This window comes from Hesperophylax consimilis, chromosome 29, assembly GCF_061612785.1.
Source record: "Hesperophylax consimilis isolate HC1 chromosome 29, BYU_Hcon_1.0, whole genome shotgun sequence".
Lineage (NCBI taxonomy): Eukaryota > Metazoa > Arthropoda > Insecta > Trichoptera > Limnephilidae > Hesperophylax > Hesperophylax consimilis.
Window position 1 is genome coordinate 19,821,122 of NC_142864.1, and position 17,579 is coordinate 19,838,700.

The 17,579-nt window shown below is 33.9% G+C and overlaps 1 non-coding gene across 1 annotated transcript; it reads right to left on the reverse strand.

Annotated features, from left to right (window-relative positions):
* Nucleotides 1-2,124: 2,124 nt before the first annotated feature.
* Nucleotides 2,125-2,197, reverse strand: TRNAS-AGA (transfer RNA serine (anticodon AGA)). The gene has a single exon. It is a non-coding gene; the product is annotated as a tRNA-Ser (tRNA).
* Between the last annotated feature and the right edge of the window lie 15,382 nt (nucleotides 2,198-17,579).

Genomic DNA, 17,579 nt, shown 5'->3' on the forward strand with positions numbered 1-17,579 from the left:
GTTTATGTCTTAGATGTGACCGTAACTTTTTCTGATTTTTCTGTTCAAATTTTCGTTTAGGAATCGGTAATATTGTCTTCAATAATTAAATTTATTACTATCCTTACTCTCTCCGGATCTCCACACGTATAACACGTTTAAACATAGTTTTACTACACATACACCTCAGGGATCTTATGTCTACAGCATTTATTCTACTCGCATCCTTCCTCCGCCAGCTCTATACCGCATTGTCATGCATAAGAGTTGGTATTTTATGATACAGTTAAATATGACCGAAGCGGAAAGGGCGGATTAGCTCAGAATGGAACGAATCTTTTCTGTTTTAAATTTTCGTTTGAAAGTCACTAATTATTCTGTTCGATGATTCAATTATTTTTTTCTCATTTCACAAATTGAACAATAATTTTAAAAATATCGATATTTTTTAGCGCGTTTATGATCAATTTCATCAGTTTATCTGGGGCTAAGGAGTTGAAAGGTTTGTATAAAACAGCGACACAAGATTTCTATCAAATCGTTAACGATGTCACTTCTAGTGGTTTTTCCTTCAGAGGTATTAAAAATAAGCTTCTTTGTAAATGTTCGTATTATGATAATTTAAATTGTATGTTTGATATTGTTGTCATCTTTTTTGATAATAAGCGGTTATTACATTTTTTAATACCTTTGTGTTTCGTCTTTCTTATATTATCAATGCTACTAAAGAACAAGAGATTCACAGGAAGCAACCACTTAGCGGTTATACGTAATTATAATCGTCTATCTATATAATTATGTCTTAATTTTTTTTTCTAAAGAAATAAGGGGAGTACCTATAAAATAGTATCTGCATTGGGTTTGTGTATGTTATGAGATTTGAATACTACTCTTTCATGGATGGCTTGTCGTTGGAAGAGGAGTGTACAGTACATTTCTGTAGTTATTTATAAGTAAGTGCTTTGAAATTTTGACACAATTTTTGTTTTGTTTTTATATACCTTTGTTATATATATATCACCTGTGACAGGTAAAACATGTTTTTTGAAAAACAGCGCCACCTGTTGGACCTAAAAGCAACACGCCCTATTGTTTATCTATTTGCTTAGACAGACTTAGCCACAGCAACGCATGACGGGGTAGAGCTAATAATTTGAACTTTTTTTTTTTTTTTTGAACACCAGTTGTTGTTTATTGAATGTATAAATCAATACCGGAGCAAAGCGGAACACCTATTCACAGAGTAGAGATGTCGACTTCATAAGAGAGGGTCGTTTCATTGATTATTTTTAGAACGAGCTACTGGCATCTGTTTTCCTCCTTCATATAATCCGGGCACTAATAAATCCATTCCTCTAGCCGCCTCACAACGCTGTACAGTGTACAACCGGATGGCGATGTAGTTCCCATACTCCAACCAACTCTATTTGTTTCCTATCTTGCACTAAATTTGATATTCGCTCCCTGTCGTATATTCTCAAACAGATATATTTTTTTAAATTTTCAATGATTTAATTTTTAAAATAGGTATACTGAAAATTTCAATTGAAATTTTTTTTTAACATTTTCTATAATTCTGTTTTTAATTTATTATTTACTAATACAAGCCTGATGAAGGTTCAGGTTCATCCAAAACCGGTTTGTTTAAATATTCAATCTCTCTTTTTTTAATATCAGACTTACTAAACAAACGTGGTGTAAATATTACGTGGCACGTGAGGTCAGAATAGTGAAAAATTTGACTTATTACAATGGAGTTTATTTGGTTAAATCGGTCTTAATACCTGGCCAGATTGAAACCATCGTTGAACGGGTGTGTAAGAATCTTATTAGTAACAGCCACAGAGTATAAGCGGCCTGCCTTTGGTTTAAATACAAATCTATAGTTTTATTCCGAGATTGATGCAATTAATGATTCCGAATTTTGCACACTTGATCTTCAAAACAAGAAGTTTATTGTCTATGTGAAATTTCTAAAAACCATCCCATCACTTTTTACCACGCTAAAACAGAATGTTGATACTTCATGATAAAATTTCGCACACTTAACATTAAAAAAGAGGTTTATTACTAAATTATTATAAGCAATAATTATTCGCCTGAAATATCAATACAAATTGAAAACATCTCCCGAGTAAAAATAAATGCCGCCGACGGGAATTGAACCCGCGCCTTCTGATGTCTGGTCAGGTGCTCTGGACCACTGAGCTACGTCGGCTTATTTCCAACACGCCAAATAATTCTATATGTACTAGTACTTCAATCAACAATTACTGCTTAATTTATTTTTTTCACCTGTAAAAACTATACTATATTTTTGTAGGAAAGGCTTTGTTAGTGCTTAATTTACCACTAGATAGCGTCGAGACATATTATATTTACATTTGTTGGTTAAATATTTTGATTTGTCATATATTGGGTTTTCCAATAAGAGGTGTTATTTTGATATTCAAATAAAAATGCCATTTTTTTAATATAAATGATTAAATGTTTATTTCATTATAAAGAGGAAGGTGTGCCGTTAATAGTGAAAAATAACATCAGTCAAATGACCACCACGACCACGCCTACAGGACCATATCCTTTTCATGAAATTTTCCATAACCAAATCGCAAAGTGGCTGCCTTATGTCCTCGACAGCCTCACGAATTCCATCTTTGAGGTCTGAAATCGACGCTGGGCTGTTGGCGTAGATCTTCTCTTTCACGTGGCCTCAAAGGAAGAAGTCACAAGGTGTTAAATCACAAGATCTCGGTGGCCAATTTTGATCACCTCTTCGAGAGATAACACGGTCCGGAAACTTTTCCCATACAAGATCAATGGTTTCGTTGCTTGTGTGGCACGTAGCGCCGTCTTGTTGAAAGTCAACGTTGTCCAGATCAATACCATCCAATTCCGGCCATAAAAAATCATTAATTCCTTAATTATATTCAAAATAACACCTCTTATTGGAAAACCCTGTATTATTATTGTGTTAATGATACACTAATGTTTATAAAACAAGTTTAGATATAATAATTAATCGCCTTAATAATAATATTGCTTATTATAATTTGTTATCATTTGTGCTGTGCATAAAACCTTGTCTTATAAACATTAGTTTATCATTAAAAAAAGGATAAGTTTACTACTGATTTCAAAAACTCTGCTTAAAGCCCGGATAACGCCGGAACCTTCAGCTAGCATTCAATAAAGTTGTGTTCATACAAATAATATTTCTGGTTGAATTCACAATGCAAAAAAGTCTTCTTTTAGTCTTTGTAAGGTTACATTCATTAGATTTTGATTATTTTCCTTTGTGCGCTCAAACCTACGAAATCCTGGTTCATTTTTCTTCCATTTCGTACATTTTTATTTCCTCGTTCTAGCAGGGACTAAGAGAGATGTTGGGGCGAACTTTTCGTACTTCCACCCCCTGAAAACCATCCCAAAACCACCCCAAAACCACCCCTTCAATCCTCTGTATGGAATTTGAGGGTTGATACTGCTTAAGTCATACTAATATTTATGATAATATAATATTAAAACCATTAATTTGAGTTTGTAGATTTTAAATGTCCGCCCATGTAGAACAGATTAATTGAAGAAATAAGTGCAGAGATAATATAAGATGACACATAAGAGAATGGTAGAAGAGGCCGGGGACGCCCAAGGAAGACATGGCATGATCAGGTGAATCCAACGACCATTCAGGTGCCGTGTGTTCGATTTGGGAGGTATGTTTTGGTACCGCCGCCCCGGGAACCATTTATTCGATAACCAGCATCTCTGCCGTAGGTCACCCTAAGTGGTTCGCTACGTTTTGTGATTTAGCAGTGTTGACGGGGTTCATCGGGTGAGGTATGTTCAGGATCCTTAAAAAAAACCCTACACACCGAATCTCAAAAGATGACATGTCATTGGCTAAAAAAATTCCTCTGCTGGCTAAATCCTATCATTACGACATCACGACACAAGCAATATTTTTCCTTTACAGTTACAATGACAATGGGAGATTTTTTAAATATTGTCTGATTATTCGATACCCGGGAACGTTTGTCAATCTTTTTATAAAAAAACTTCCTTCGCATCAAGAGATAAGTCAGAATAATTGAAGAGTATGATATATGAATAAAAATGAAGCAAAGAATGTGTGCCACGACCAAATTGTGTATTGGTTTATCCTCTCTGCTTGACCCTGCAAGGAAACGTTGTAACGGTTAGTTAGTTTGTTATTTAAAATATCAATTCAAGTTATTTTGCGAACATATGTGATTTAAATAAATATATATTTTTTTACAACGTGACCTTAGAACGGGGTACCACAATAAGGTCACATTATTTTCGACAGTTTTAAAAAATTATAAAATAAATAGATTAAATATATTATTCCTTCAATGTGTGTTCTAGTGTGACACCCGGTATGAAATGTACGTAATTTGAAATTTGTACCGTGTGGTGTGGGAAAATTGACACTGCTGACATAAAATCAAATATATATGGAAATCGTCCAAGTATTGAATGTCGTGTGTATATTTCTCCTTGGAAAAAATCCTTTATTTTATTCATTTATGTGCGATTATATATTATGTTATTTTTCAGAGAAAGGAAAGTGAATAATATCAGGTGATACTTTTCCACATTTTTCAATCTTAGTACTAGCGGAGTTTTTTTTATTTGTCAAATAGTTGCTAACTCATTGTTTTTATTTTGTAACCGTTGTACAAATATTTTTTAAAGCTTCATAGCTCATGATGGAGATGACGTTAGGAGTTGAAAGTAATTGCGTTGATCTAGATATTCCAGACACAAAGTAACCTGTGAACTATTATATTCTGTGAACGTCCCAATTGCTCCCAACAGTCTGGAACCTGCGAGACTATGGCATCCCTAATAGGGATGTTTTGTGTGGCTAAAGGTAGTGGAGATGGGAAAGAGATGAAGAAGAGGAAGGTGGGGGAGTACCTGGCTGGTTCAGATCTGGTCACCAAACAAAGCGAAAGCTATTTCAAGCAACTTTTCAATTCTGAATGATGGTCTTTCACCAGAGCGACACTGAGAGTATCTTCCACTCTGGAACGTGTAGCAAATATACTATATATTGTTTTAAATGAGTAAATTCGAAGTAACAAAAATCAATCAAATAAAATTGAGTTGTGCATGTCGAGATTTGAACTCGCGACTTCAATTGTCTGTTTCGTATGTTCATCGATAGTTGTTGATATTCTTCAATGATTAAATATTACAATGATGTTTAAAGCTCCGATAAATTAATCCTAATAAGTTGAAAATTCATTCTATACTTATCGAAAAAGTCGGTTGACTTCCAACAGATGTCCAATATAAAAAAATTTAAATGAGAATATCGAAACGCCATCAACATGGGTTTCTTTATGGCCTCAGACACAGACCTGAGGAATATTATTTTACATTTTACTAGGAAACACGTACCTGGCGTTGCTGGGGGTTATCCTTAGGAGACATATACCATAATGTTTTTGGACTTTTCTGTAGGTCTTTTAAAGATGAACAATTCCGTATCACATTATTTTGATGTATCTCATAAGGTTTATCCAGCGTTAGCAATTTAAGCACCCGAAAATATTTTTGTTTACGACTTGATTACGTACGAGTATAATCGACTTTTCTCTTCTTTCTATAAATGTAATATGCATGTTTTATATACATATAAATGTATATATAATATGTATATAAAATACATGCGTATTTGTAAATGTGTATATATACAAACCTTCCGGAAGAAATTCTCTAAATGATGCTGAAAACCTTACCAAAATCCATTTTGCAATCAAACTTTGCAATCACACCGAAAAGATGACAGCCAAACATATGGGAAATAATTAAAAATGATTGAAATTAGACATTATTCGATATTTTCACGACCAAAATTATTAAAATCACTTTACTTACATCGCATCTATGGTCTTGGTGTGTGGGACCTTTAACACATTGTGATTTTGCTATTGGTGAAATTGACAGCCCTGAAATTCTGACTTGGAGAGTTGCCAAACCTGAGGGAGCAAGGATCTGTGATTTGCATTGGAAGCAGTGGCCATTCTTTAATCACCAGCCCAGAGCAGCGAGCATTCCTCTTGGCTGAGGTTCGACGAACACCTTCGCCAATTTTTGTGAGCATCAGCTTTGCATATGGAGCATTAACCATTGGATTGATGGAATCGGATGGCATCTGCCGATCCTGATTGTCCCTTTTGGAGACCAGCAGCGTGAGGCTGTTTTGCATTGGACTACATGATTATTTTTTGGATAAATTATAAACTGGGAGTTGCTGTGAAGAACCGGAATCTACTACTTCGCATCAAGAACGAACTGGTATCACACCTTCAATTTACCTATGCAAGCCCAGCGCCAGACATATTATATAGTAGGATGCTAATTAATTTATTTTTTATTATGTTTTCTTGTGGTAACACATTTTTAGTATTCTTAAATATTTTTTATTTCTAGATAATAAACCCATCCTTACTTTTATTTGTTGCCACTTAATCCCAAAGTAACAAAGTAATTTATTATTAGGTTACTATGCCCTGTTGCGCTACCTTCTTTTTTAGCCAACGTTTCGGACAACATTACAGTGTTCGTCATCAGGGCAGATGTTTATACACGTCAAGTGTTAATTCGTGAGAAATAGTTTGGATGCAGGTGAATTCTCTAATTGATGTTTTATATATTCTTGTCAATTGATATCATCACCAAAGTTTTTTCTCATACACGCTTCTGGCTTTTTGCGGATGATAATAAGATTCTTCAGATAATTAAATCCTACCTTGACTGCTTACATTTTCAACGTGATATTGACTCGTTTAATAATTGGTGCAAAATAAACTGCATGGAACTTAATGTTGATAAATGTAAAATTTTGTCCTTTTATAGAACCAAAAAACCTATTCAGTTTGATTATAAATTAAACAATGTTTGTTTATCTACTGTAACATCTATCAAGGATCTTGGGGTCACTCTAGACTGCAAACTTTCTTTCCGTGACCACATTAACAACATTGTTAACAAATCACTTAAACTACTTGGCTTTGTTCATAGAATAACCTCTGACTTTAAACATATAAGTACCCTTAAAACTCTTTACTGCTCGTTAGTTCGCCCTCACCTTGAATACGCTAGTGTTATTTGGTCTCCTTTCTATGCTGTCCACATCTGTCACATAGAATCCGTACAACATCGCTTCCTACGAGGAATCGCTTGGAGGTTGGGTCTTGAAAGAGGAGAGTACTCATATGATGAAGTTGAACAAACTTTAAACATTTCTTCTTTGGAGAAACGTAGAAGGGACACTGATCTGATTTGCATATTCAAGATTATCAATGGTATTACAGACTCACCTGCTTTGTTGCAACTTATCCAATTCAACATCCCTTCCCGTAGACTCCGAAATAATGAATTGCTGTTCGTCAATCAACATTCTACCAATTATGGATACCATTCTCCTTTGTCCAGAATGTCGAGACTTGTCAACTCACTGTCAAGTCAAAGCATTGAATTTTGTGGTATATGCCTAAATGACTTTCGACAGTCAATACGCAATGTCTAATTTCTAATGCCCTTTGAACCATCTTCATGCTTTGACTTATTATTATCTCCCACTCTTACTTTTATATTATTATTGTCATTGTTATTGTCTTCGCTCCTCATTTATATATGCTCTCCTTTCACTGTCATCTCTGTTTATAAAACTTATTCGTGTTATTAATATGTTGTTAATGGACTATTTGTCCGTAAATAAATAAATAAATAAATAAATAAATAAATAAATCTGTATCTGTTTTTTCTCTAAATAAAAAAAATAAAAAAAAACACGGTATCACATCTACATAAATAAACACACACTTAATCAGAATTTTTACACATCTGTCCTGATGATGGAGACCGTTATGTCGTCCGAAATGACGTACGACATTGATAAAAATGACGGAATCCCAGTCCTGGTAATACTAGAGGATTTGGGTTCGTGTCCTAGTTGTGACCGATTTTCCGTGTCTGTCTGTTTCATATTTTCACAGATAGTTAACAATTATTATCATCTTCAATGATCAAAAACTTTAACATGAATTTAACCACTAGTAAAAAATATCAGAGGACCCCACCTTGGTATTATCATTTATATATATTATTTATTTAATTAATAATATAAAATACGAATTCAAAAAACTTGGGTGAAGTCAGGCAGAAACTTTTTATTTAAATAATCAAAATTAAAAGTACTGTTTTTATCTGCCAATTGGTACAGAGTTACATCATCTGTCAAAGTAGCCCATCAAAAACCTTATGTTTCTAAGCGAAATAAAACCGTGGAAGCTACTGCCGTCCTGCCTGAGGTGTAAAACACTGCGTAATAGCTCAAGAATACTGCTTTCGTTCACAACCTTGCCCTTATTCTTCTCTTTCGAATAACCCACCCACTACCCTGTACCACCCGCTCACTATACAAAAAGTCAGGAATAAACCATGTTTAACTATCTCGCAGCCAAGTGGGGGAGTAGGTAGTACCCGAAATTACTATCCTATTATATTAGCTTAAATTCTTCACATATCATTTTAATTTTCATAAAACTAATACCGACCATGTTCAATCCGTGGTTAAATTATTAGCTGAAAAAGTTCATACAAAGAAAGGCATAATATTTCATACTTCTATCAGTCTCAAAATTATTTCAGTAAGAGCAATTCTTTGGTACAAAATTATATTTCAGCACATAAATAATCCTTATATATATAAACAGACTAGAACACAATCATAATACTCGATTTAACTTTAATGAAGGACTTATTGTACCTAAGCATACAAAGAAATATGGACAAAGAACGTTAAACTATATGATTACCAGTTGTTTTAATATGTTACCTGCTGAAATTAAAAACTGTGCCCAAAACAAACAATTGGTGAAGTTACTGAAGACTTGGCTTAGTGAAAGAATTAATTTGTATAAGCTTAAAATGATATATTATTCTAAAGACTTTTAAAATTGTTATTTATGTTTTCATAATTTTATTTTGCTATATTTCTGTAATATTTTTGTTTTATATAATTGAAAAAATGTAACTGTAAACTTACTATAATAAGATTTATAGTGTAAAGAACCCGTCAGACAAACTGCTAAAAAGTAGTTTGTCGGGTCTTTTTCGCCTTATATTTGTAAAGTGTGTAAAAAATTTTAAAAAAATGCGTAAGTTACCATTAATAATTGACTGAATAATTGGGATTTCTATAGTTTAAAAGCCCATAAGACAGAAAAATGCATGGGGTCGTCGGAAGACCCCTTTGGTCAGAGACGTTTTGTTTGGCACCTTGGCCTGTCAAGAGTTAAAAAGCCTTTAGAAAAAAAAATTAAGGTTTGCCATGGATGATAGAAAAAAGGAGATCAGCCGTAAACCATTACTAGTACACACTACACCGAACAGATAACTTTAATTGCGTAGCCGCTTTGATAGTCAGTTGGTTAGATCATAGCCTGGCGACAGTCGGCACGCTTCCATGCCATATCTTGTGTTTTTTCTATTATCTATCAGTTCTACGGAGAATAATAACTTACCTATGGGAAATATCTGCCCAACGCGTAACGTTAAAACACCAGTTTTTCCATATTGCTTTTCTTACCTGTAAACAAAGGGAAAATATTTCAGTTAGTAAAAAAATACATCATTGTTCGTCAACAATACTACAACAGTTCTGTAAAAAGGAGTAGATTTTAAGCCAAAGTTTGTTTGCAATTTTTTCTTGTGGTCTAGTGGTAAGGCAATCTTAAAGTCGCGAGTTCAAATCCCGGCATTGTGCAAGTAAATTTCATTTGACGAATTTGTGTTATTTTGCAATTTATTCATTTGAAATAATATAAAGTATACTTGTTGCATGTTCCAGCGTGGAAGATACTCTCAGTATCGCCCTGGTGTAAGACCACCATTTAAAATCAAAACGTTGCTAGAAATGGCTTTAGCCGTGTTTGGTGACCAGATCTGTCCACTCCTTCAGTCTCACAACATTCCCCAATTGGGAATACCAAATTCTTGCTGGCTTCAGACGGTTAGGAGCAGTTGGGACTCTTGTCGGTATTCACATAAAAAAACAAACATTTTTTTTCTTAAATCATAAGATCTGTAGGTAGATAATTAAATGCGTATTTTTTTAAATTTTAAACCATATCTAACACTATTTTTAAATTTCAAATAAGGAAATACATCATTTGTACCAAAAAAACGTCAATATCTCATTGACAATTCTTTGTAAAATTTTCTTATTCAGGCAGGTAGGTACCACTCCGATTTGTCTGCTCGCAGGAAGATCCACGCTCATGTGAAATATGGTGGGATTAAAAAAGCACATCCAATACGGCCAACATCTTGAACCGGAAATGGATAGAACAAACAAATTAACAGACAGACGAAATGTCAGTTGGTCAAGTTGAAACGGGACTTCGCTACATGGAGAAAAATGAGTACTGAGAATTTATGAAGAATCTCTTTTAATTATTAGTAAACCGGTTAAAAACTGGATTGCAAGCCTATAACGAATGAATCAATAGGTTTCCTGATAAAATTTTAGTAAATAACGAATGTGTTATCACATACGTGATTGTTGGAACACGTGTTTATAAAAATCCGAATATCTTCGCATCTCCCATATGAAGTATTATCAAGGCAAATAAATGGACGTGTTCCGATGTCAATTACACACGGACAAAAATTAGTATTGCTAATTTATTAAAAATCTCTTCAAATTATTTGTAATACTGTTAAAAGCGGGATTGCAGGCCTAATGAATAAATGAATGAAAATTCATGAAAATCCGTCACGTGTTGCGATTACAGTTTGTACAGTAGTTCCTTTGGTTCAGGGGGTGAGAAATGCCACAGACTTATTTTTATTAACTTCTTGTTTCTCAGTGCCTCTTCTTTGTTGGTCACAGCATGCACATTAATAAATTTAACTGTCTTTCAAAACAAATCACAAATGGGTATAGATTTACTGCGACGGATGCACGATATGATCTTTTGCGGGTTTTAGAAATACGGCTAATGTTATTCAACTTTTGCCTTTTCGAACACTGGGGATTGTCTGTGGTTGTTGAAATTTCAGAAAATCGTAACACATATTTTAGGCGACTCAACTACGTATAAAACAAATTAATACTATGAACTTTTTACACAGTTTTCAATACAAATCAATCCATAAATTGAATCTACCACTACATAATAAATATCACAAAAGTTCTGTTTTTCCGCGGAATTATGCAAATTGAAAATGTTTCAACGGCTTCCACATCTGGAACATGTCCCAAACCTCCCGCTGAAGCTGCGAAGGAATTGTTTTTCGCGTCCTATTTTTTTACAATGATACTTGTAATACGGTTTGTTTTCTCCGATTTCAAATACTCAGATTATTTACAAGCTCTGGATAAATTACAAAAAAACTTGGAGGTTCACGTAAAGTCTCTCGGGGTTTGTGTAACGAAAGCTGTGTAACGATGTTATTTCGTTCTAGAAAACTAGGATAGTAACAATTGAACTAAATCTTTATCCAACCTAATATATCGTCACTTTTTATGTGAATATCGTACAAGAGTCCCAACTGATCCCAACCGTCCCATCCCAAATTGTGGTGTGTTGTGAGAATGGAGTAGTGGAGAGAGAAACGAGATGAGGTAGAGGAAGGACAGGGACCTGGCTATTCAGATCTGGCCACCAATGGCTAAAGCCATTTTAATCAAAATTTCAATTCTGAATGGTGATTTTACACCAGGGCGATACTAAGAATATCTTCCACTCTAGAACGTGCCACAAATATTTTATATATCATTTTAAATGAGGAATTGGATTTGTTTCCGCGACTTCCAGCTTGCTAGTCGAGAGCCTTACGCTTCGACGAAGGAGGCCTGCTGTGCTGTTGTACGTAACCGTGATACCTTTAGTCCTCCTGTGGAGTTTTTTATAACACTAGTATTATTTTCTGAGGATTTACAGTCTAGTATTGTTATGGTTAGCTGTAGAAAGTTACATCTAGATGTATAAAAATGAATGTTCTTTGTTTGTACCGTATAGACTCAAAACTGCTGGACCGATTTTTTAACAGTAACAATATACATTTCATTATATTACATGAAGTGAATGATGGAATAGTCGGAGATGCCCGAGGAAGACATGAAACAAAAAAATTATTTACTATAAAATCAGACGTAAGTGATAAATGAAGAAAGATGTTTAGGAGAATGTATGACTTGGGAGTGAATGGTTGAAGATAATGAGGATGCCTAAGGAAGACATGGCACGATCAAGTGAAACAAATCCTTTAATATTATTTCCATCATAAAAATGCACCCAATTTTCAGTTTCATCACTAGAATTTACAACCTCAAAATATTACCCCAAACCAATTACCAAGCAACTCCGGTTACACGTCAACCACTAATTATATACATATGAATAAAAATTATAAAAATCGTTCAAAACCCGCAATGTATGAATTTAACCCTACTATATAATTCAATTTCTATTCACCAATATTTCCATCTGTTACTACATATTTCATTATGGTATTATATTATTTCCATTCACCAATATGTCATTATATTATTTCCATTCACTAATATTTCCATCTGCAACTACATATTTCATTATGGCATTATATTTTTGCCATTCAACAATATTTCCATCTGCAACTACATATTTCATTATGGTATTATATTATTTCCTTTCACCAATATGTCATTTTATTATTTACACTCACTAATATTTCCATCAGCAACTACATATTTCATTATGGCATCATATTATTTCCATCAGCAGTATTTCCATATGTTTTTTTATTTTTTTTATTTTAAAGAAAGACAAACATTCCCGGATTACGAATAACCTGACAATATTTGAAAATCTCCTACTACCACCACAGTAAGCTGAAAATGTTGCTTGTGTTGTGATAGAGGACTTAGCCAGCCGAGGAATTGAACACACTACGCCTGAGTGGGACCCAAACGCGATGTCAACTCGGCCACCAATATATATGCAGCTACATATTTCATTACGGCATTATATCGTTACCATTCACCAAAATTTTCATCTGTAACTGGATATTTCATTATGGTATTATATTATTTCCATTCACCAATATTTCCATCTGCAACTACGTATTACGTCATGGCATTATATTATTTCCATTCACCAATATTTCCATCTGCAACTACGTATTACGTCATGGCATTATATTATTTCCATTCAATACTTTTATCATTGAAAACTGTGTCTTTGTTGGTTTGTGATGGTTTACGTCTACGTCCATTATTTCCATCTACCACTACTACGATCCGCCATTATTATTTCTAATGTCCATTATTTCCATATCCGCCTACATTTTTTTGGTAACAATTTAAATCTTTTTATTCTACTCATAACTATTTCTATGATCCAGTGTTCACATAACGACTTGTTACAGTTAACATTTTTTATATAAACAGACAAAAAAACCTTTTAATGTCGAAAAATCTTTCTATCGTAAAAATGCAATCCAATAATAATAATAATTTATTTACGTGAACAGATGTTGTGAATACAAGTTTGTAAGCTTCTGTATACAGTATTCCCACGAAACATATAACATACAATATACATAACCCAGAATCTTTTAAAACCTCAAACAGACTACACAGTGGTTTCCAAAGTGGGTGCTACCCTCTCTCCCTCCCCCTCTGGGGGCGTTGGGAATTATAAAAGTGTACAGATGGGTTTGAGGGTGGTAGGGGGTGCTAAAATCGATGAGCCCATCGCTCAATGAATAATGATAATTATTGACAGCAACTGTCAGTTGGATTTTTTTAATGATTCTTTAAATGACAAATTACCGTTTCGTAAAGCGTGATTTATTAAAAAAATATTTTTAAATCTCAACCTGAAATTCACCTCTCAACTTGGCATCCCCAATTGAGGTATTGAGTTGGCATCACGTTTCCTCGGCTGGCTAAGTTCTCCATCACAACATAAGCAACATTTTCCGCTTACAAGGTAGTAGTAGGAGTTCAAATATTGTCAGGTTATTCGTAACCCAGGAATGTTGGTCTTTCTTTTAAATGAAAAAAATACAGAACCTCCTGTCCTTCCTTTCTTTAAAAAGATCCTCCACACAGAACCCCAACAGATGACAAAGGCCCCGAGGGAAATTATTTTCCTCATATTTGTTTAAAAAAAAATTACACATTTTTACAATTGTTATTTTTTAATTTTAATTAAATATTAACAAGCTTTATTATGTAAATCATTTAACCGAACTGTAATTATGGTTATCATATTGATTAACTGAATATCGGGCAAGGGTTTCAATTGCACCATCTGTCCGGAGTCAGTGGGGCTATGTCATACCCCATCCATTGGGATATTGTGAGGCTGAAAAGAGTAGGGATTGGAAAGAGACAAGGAGGAAGGTTGTTTAGTACCTGGCTATTCAGGTATGGTCACCAAACATGGCTTAAGCCATTTCAAGAAAAGTTTCAATTCGGAATTGTGATCTTTTATCAGGACAATAAATATCTACAGCGTAAAAAAATTTAATTAACCCATCAGGGTTATTTGTTTGCTTTCTAACTCATATGATCTCACAGAAATCGTTGCGTCTCCCTTACTGTTGTGGTGAGAAACATCATCTAAATGGTGTCGGAAAGAGAAATAAAACTACGCTTTATATTCAAATCAAAGGTTCCGACCTAAATTTAAAAAAAAACTTTGTAATTTTTGAAAAAAATTATTTTTGTGGAAAAAATTTAAAAATTGAGGTAAAATAAAGTTTGTTAAACATTTGTCTAATATAAAAGTGAGTTAAAACTAATATATGTTATTCGTTTGTCTAATAAAAAAGTGAAGTAAAAGTAACGTTTGTTATAATTTGTCTAATAAAATAGTGAGGTAAAATTAACGTTTGTTATACATTTGTCTAATAAAATAGTGAGGTAAAACTAACGTTTGTTATACATTTGTCTAATAAAATAGTGAGGTAAAACTAACGTTTGTTATACATTTGTCTAGTAAAATAGTGAGGTAAAACTAACGTTTGTTAAACATTTGTCTAATAAAAAAACGCAAAGTGTGTCATTCTAATTTTTTTAATGTTTGCATTCAAATTTTTAATATTTAAGAGAATGATGCTTATATTAATTTATAACCGTATTTTATCACCTTTATAAAACAGTTTTCGGATTTGTTGAGAAATATTCCATTTATTTGATTTTTTCTGGCGGAATACGCCCGAGGCCTGGGGAGTTAAATAATAAATAAAACTTTTAGAATCGCTGGTCTACACACATTACATTGAAACCCCACCCTTTGCAGTAAAGGCAGTTCTTTTAATAAAAAGAAATCCCTCCTTAGCAAAGCGGTTAAATATTTAACTGAATTCGCACGCAGATTCGTACGCCTGAAGAAAAGTGCGTCGAGGCCGGTCTGGTAAGGATTTAACGTAAGGAAAAGTACCGCAGAGTTTTATCTTATTTAAATTTATATTGAACACGTTTTCTTTAACCCACGAACACTAGCCTTCGTTGAATTGACTAAGCCGAAACACAATTAAAGTAATCTATACCATAGATATTGTCAGTTATCTATGAGAGGATATTGGGTCAGCTCTTTATTAGCAGCAGACACATACCGGGACGGATGACGAACCTAGTGCTGGCACTGTTGGTGGACGCGGTGGACTCTCTCGCTGCAGCAGCTGGTCCAGTTTCTTCACCACCTAGGATTCTTGCTGTAGAGTCTCCATCGTCTATCTTCGTCGAATGCACAGCGGTGCTGCCAAGGTCTGGTATCTATGTGAGGATATTGTGTCAGCGCTTTATTAGCAGCAGACACATACCTGGACGGATGACGAACCTCGTGATGGCACTGTTGGTGGACGCGGTGGACTCTCGCTGCAGCAACCGGTCCAGTCTCTCCACCACCTAGGATTATTGCAGCAGAACCTCCATCATCTATTTTCGTGTCACCTGTTCTTGTACTTCATTTTACTTAATTTAACTTCACTTTCTTTTTGTAACATTTTTATTTTTTGTAATACCTGCATCAACTGTAAAGCATCCCTGAGGCGATTTCTCACAAAAACGGCGCTATACAAACTATCCAAGAAATAAATTAAACATTAAAAATGCGTATTTTATAATACTGATTAAATTAAATGATGGAAAAGGTCGGGGATGCCTAAAGAAGAGATCATGAATCAAATAATTTATTTTTATTTGTGGGAAAATAAAACGTAGGAGATGATCGAAGAAATAGGTGTAAGGAGAATGTATGACGATAAAGTGAACGGAAGAGGTCGAGGACGCCCAAAGAAGACATGGCACGATCAAGTATATTATTTTCATTTTAAAAATGCACCCAGTTGTCAGGTACTCTAGATTTCACAACATCAAAACTTTATCCCCAACTGTTAAAAAGTCTAACGGATTATATAGTTAACGGAATCACTGATAATAATTTACATAGCGTTAAGTGGTTAATTTTTGGGGTATTATGTCTGTTGTGCTTCCTTCTTCTTTATCCAACGTTTCGGACAGCATTGCAATGTCTATCATCAGAGTACATGTGAAGATTGTGGTGAGCAACAAAACGATGTATTTATTAGTTTTCAAATAACTTTTTAAGCCGCTAGTAAGCTGCTATTTGGTATTTAAGCAGTATATTAAATACATTAATTATGAATTAAACTCAATTATTACTGTCTGCATTTTTTTCATATCCAGTCCAGTGGAATTTTTTGTATTAGCGAGACGATTAATTTGACTCATTAAAACCGGGACAATTATTCTTTAAATCTAGCTGACAACATAAAGAAGAGTTGATAAGTGTTTTCCAATAAACAGAATAACGAGATAAGTGTTCATCTCTTCACGTTTTTAATGATATAGTCAAAGAATATCTTTGAAGTGTGGAAAGCAATGCTTGTTAAGAAATCATTTTATTATTAAGGCGATACAAAACTCTAATAACCGGTATTCGTTCGAGGTTCACATTTGAATTAATTCCGACGAATTGGTAACGATAATGCATATTTTTTCTATGGCGATACCCTACGGATATAAGTTATTTGGTTCCATGATAACTCAACAGTGGCAATTCAACACACTTTTAAAAAGTGATATAAAGTCATTAGAAACGATGAAAAAAATAATTAACCTAACCTAACCTAACCTAACCTGCTTAACCCAGTTAATAATTTTTTTGTTTCATCACTTTCCATGACTTTATATAACTTTTTAAAGGTGTGATGAATTATAATTTTGATGATTTATCCGGTCACCAAGGGTTCCATGATAATTCAACACAGTGACAATTCAACACACTTTTAAAAAGTGATATAAAGTCATTAGAAACGATGAAAAAAAAAATTAACCTAACCTAACCTAACCTGCTTAACCCAGTTAATAATTTTTTTGTTTCATCACTTTCCATGACTTTACATAACTTTTTAAAGGTGTGATGAATTATCCGGTCACCAAGTTATTTATATTTAAGAATAATGAAAATTGTACATAAAGTTTTTCTACTGAAAAATTATTGGTGAGCACCAGATTTTCTTTTTCTAAACGTTGAATTACT